We start from the raw sequence: 4,235 nt of genomic DNA on the forward strand, positions 1-4,235 counted from the left end.
CGGGATTTTAAATCAAAAATACTCTATGAACAATAAATTTAAAAGCAGGCAAATCGTTGCGAAGGAATAGTCTTTTAAATATATTGTATCTATTTATTTGGGGTGTACACGTCAGTGTGTATGTGGAAGTCATGGGTGTATACGTCACTGTGTATGTGGAGATCAGAGGTGTACACGTCAGTGTGTATATGGAGGTCAGAGGACAATTTACCAGAGTTGGTCCTCTGCCTACAAATTACATGCATCCCACGGACCACACTCAGGCTGCAAGGCTTGGCGACAAGCCCCTTCACCCACTTATTCATGTTCCTTGCCCAGCGGGTAGTTATCTCCAGATATGCTTGACTGTAGTACTCAAAGAAATAAAAGCAAGGAGATAGCAGGTCACAATCATCCTGATGGGCCCACAGATAAGGAAAACGTGACCATTAGCAGAGAGAGGAGCAGATAGCCAATGAGAAGTGAAGGGCGGGGCACAGGCAGAGCAGGGGAGGAACATGGGCGGTGCCAGGGAGGGGCACAGGGCCTTATAGGGAAGGGGCACAGGCAGTGCAGGGGCAGGGGACCGGATAGTGCAGAGGAGGGGCATGGGGTGGTGTAGGGGAGGGCCACATGCTGAACACTGACTGCTGTTTACACTTACACCAGGAACTATCGGAAGTCAGAGAGCCCTGGGCTGTCAAAGAACCCCTGTCTCCCTGCATGAAAGGAGTGGGTGCAGGCACTGGTATGGAGCCAATGTCTCCACTGTAAAAACAATGATCAACAGGGCAGAATAAATCCATCTGCTCCCGGAGGAGACCATTAGCAGTTCCTAACCCTCCCTAATCTTCTCCTGGGCCAGAGACTAATGCTTCCCTCTGAGTATAGATTTACAAGTAAACACAACAACTTCTGTGCTGATCAATCCACAGCAGCAGAAATAGAAAAGAGAAAGATGTCACCATTGGCTGGATGACTAGTAATCATGCCTGCTAGGGATTTTTTTTTCCCCCCAGGGATGTGTCTCCTTAATGATGAGTGTGTTTACATATTAATACAATGAAATCGAGCAGTTGATCATTGGTGACAAACCAGTGTCAGATAATGGACAATGCCACACAAATATTTATTTTGAATTAGAGAGCCTTTGTGCAGACAGCCACAAGATGCCAAAAATCCAACAGGGATTTGAAGACTATTTGAGACATAACAGAGAGTTCCAGTATCCAGTATCCTGGAGGGAGTCACCCATTTGGGGACACAAAGCCATGTTAAATGCCTTATCATATCTCTTTGTTTCAGCCAGCAAAGACAAATGAGTGTGGACTGTTCCACAGAAAACTATCTCACAGGCTACACAAGAGTCCTTCTCAGTGAGTAGTCACTGCCTGGGGCATCTCTAAGGAGAGGAACATATATAAAGCAAGAGTGGCAACTCAGGCACATAGACAAATGCACGAGGCACATGTTTAGGTATGAAAACATTAGTTACTACAACAGAGCATGATAAACATTCAAGTACGGTAATCTAAACCTCACATAAACAGTACACCATCTTAAAGCTAAAATTATACATATGTTATAGTCTATGGACAAAGGTATATACTTAAGATTTATTTTTATTTTATGTGTATAAGTGTTTTGCTTATGAGAGAGAGAGAGAGAGAAACATGTACATGCTGTGCCTGTGGAGGCCAGAAGAGAGTTTCAGTTCCCCTAGAACTGCAATTACAAGTGATTGTGAGCTGCCATGTGGGTTCTGGGAATCAAACCCAAGTCCTCTGCAAGAGCAGCCAGTGCTCTTAACTGTTGAGCTGACACTGGAATCTCCATGGGGACCTAGAGTGGACAGATAATCATGTCCTGGGTCTGTGGCCAGCTGAGGCGTCTGAAGGCACCAGCTGGAGATAAAGTGTTAGAATGTGGTGACTAAGGCCATATGGGTGGCTAAATTCGGAAAGAGAAGAGACAGTGTGGTGGTTACTCTGGATTCGAAACCTCCTAGGAGACCTCTCACAGGCATGTCTAGCAGGTCACTTCCAATGAGTTTTAAGGAAGGAGCAGAGCTCTAGCCTGTTTGTGGGCAGCAGCATCACCTCCTTGACTGGCAGCTCAAAATTAATAAAAAGGAAAAAGCAAGCTGAGCAGCAACAGTCATCTCTCTGTGCCTCCTGCTGCCAATGTGATGGGACCAGCTGCTCATGCTCCTGCCGCCATGCCTTCTCTGCTGTGATGGACTGACTGCACACTCAAACCATGAGCCAAAATAAACCATCTTTCCCTTAAGTTGCTTTTGTCTGGGACTGTGAGAAACAACTCTGCCTGAGCCTCGGGTTTTCAGGTTATGTGAAGGAGTGGAGGGAGTCTCAGAGCTGTGAAGTTATGGGAGCCAGAGGTAAGGAGAACTTCGAAAATGGTCACCTGCCTTGGATAACTCCCAGAGACGCTTAATAGAAGCACAGGAGTGACTAGTGACCACAGTAAGAGTTGTTCTTTGGAGTGATTGAAACAGAAGCCACATCTGACAGATTGTTGAGGGAATTTTAACTAAGGATTTGGGCAGAGAAAAAATAAGCAACACAAGCCAGATGCTGGAGAATGGAGGGACAGAGTGTGGGACCAGGAAGGGTGTGTGGTTCACAGAGGCCTCTTCAGGAGATGCTGATGTTTGGTGATTGTTGATCTGTTATTTGTTTAGTTGGTGTGATGAAAGAGATATGAATATGTAAATGTGTTTGTGGAAAGATCCCCAGAAGGGAAGATGGCAAAATATAATCAGAAGAAAGTCAATAACGTTCCTGAGGGAAAACGAGACACTAGAATGCCGAACACACAGGAAGGGCTGAATGCCTGCCCTTGTCAGAAGGTGGGGGACAAAAGAAGAGCGATGATTCAGTGATTAAAAGCTCTTGAGGAGAATGGGGCTGGAAGAATTTCTCATCCACTCGCTTCCATGAAACAGGAAGTCAGAGAATCAGCTGAGAACAAGAAAGGGAAAGATCCGAGGTAAAGTGGGTGAAAGAAATCCGGTAGCAGTGTGGACCTCAGGCTATTGAACCAGAAGCTCTTGGGGTCTAGGGGAAACCCTTGACCATTAGCCTGGATGTGGCAAAGTGTCCACAAGGTCCACAGCGTGGCAGTGGACAAAGGAGACAGAGCAACAAATACACTGGAGTATTGGGTCCCTTTATTCTGTAACTGCCGGAAGTTGGCACTGAGTTGATGAATGGAGTTGTGGTGGAAAGAGAGAGGGGAGTTCTACTTAAAATCCCCCAGTGGAGAAGGCTGAGTGAGAGAGACCAGCTGCAGACCCCACAGGGACACAGCACAAGCTTCAAAGCTGGTTTAACTGGAGAGCGAAGGAGCTATGAAGGGAAAGATGGCACTGACCTCACTCTGGAGGGACGTGAAGCACAAAGTAGCACCACAGAGAGACAGACAGATGAAGCTAAGACAAAGACACAGATAATCCCCTGAATGAAGCCGGAGGGTCTAAAAAAGAGTCTTTTCATAAGACAGCTACTGTGCATGGTACGAAAAGGTGTAAGCGGACAAATGGTGACTTGGGTCATGGTCTTTCCAACACAGTTTGTTTTCATAGTTCTATTTCCAGACTGAGAATACCAGGAGATAACTGACATGCTACAAGAAGAGTTTAAACGGCTGGGCATGGTGGTGCCCACTTTTGATCCCAGCGCCCAGGAGATAGAGGCAGGAGGATCTCTGTGAGTTTGAGGCCAGTCTGATCTACACAGTGAGTTCTGGGCTAGAAAGAGTTTCATAGTGAGACCCATTCTCAAAAGATAAGGAAGGGAAGAAAGGAGGGAGGGAAGAGTAAGAGAGCTCGCCTTGTGGAAAGTTATTTCACTCAGTCTCTTGCTGATTTTACATTCTTCTGTGACGTTCTGAATACCTGTAATCATTCATGCAACAACTTAGAGGCAGGCTCGTACCTGTGTTTTCATCCGCTCCCATCTGGCAGTCAGGACTCGGTTCGCAGCTTGTCTTCCTCTCATTTGATTCTTTGTTGCCCTAGAAATGAGGCGATAGTTCATAGACTGGTCAGTTAGTGAACTAGCTACATGGTTGCAACTTACCCAAGTGTGTTCCACAGGGAGACTCACTCTCACAGCCCTAAGATGGATCTAGAAAGACACTGTCTGCTAGTCTGCCGGATGAGGACGGACACACTGGTAACATTTCATGCTAATTTGTATGCCATCTCATCACTATAGGAAAAAGAAAGTGACACC

General features: G+C 46.1%; 1 protein-coding gene across 1 annotated transcript in view; it reads right to left on the reverse strand.

Moving 5' to 3' along the window:
- Positions 1 to 4,014, reverse strand: part of Mobp (myelin associated oligodendrocyte basic protein) — a 19,071-nt gene extending 15,057 nt beyond the window's left edge. Inside the window, exon 1 of the mRNA XM_028767446.1 lies at positions 3,936 to 4,014. The gene's annotated coding sequence lies outside the window, so the exon portion shown is untranslated. The remainder of the gene's footprint in view (positions 1 to 3,935) is intronic.
- Between the last annotated feature and the right edge of the window lie 221 nt (positions 4,015 to 4,235).

This window comes from Grammomys surdaster, unplaced genomic scaffold (genome assembly GCF_004785775.1).
Source record: "Grammomys surdaster isolate TR1022 unplaced genomic scaffold, NIH_TR_1.0 172, whole genome shotgun sequence".
NCBI classification, from domain to species: Eukaryota; Metazoa; Chordata; class Mammalia; order Rodentia; family Muridae; genus Grammomys; species Grammomys surdaster.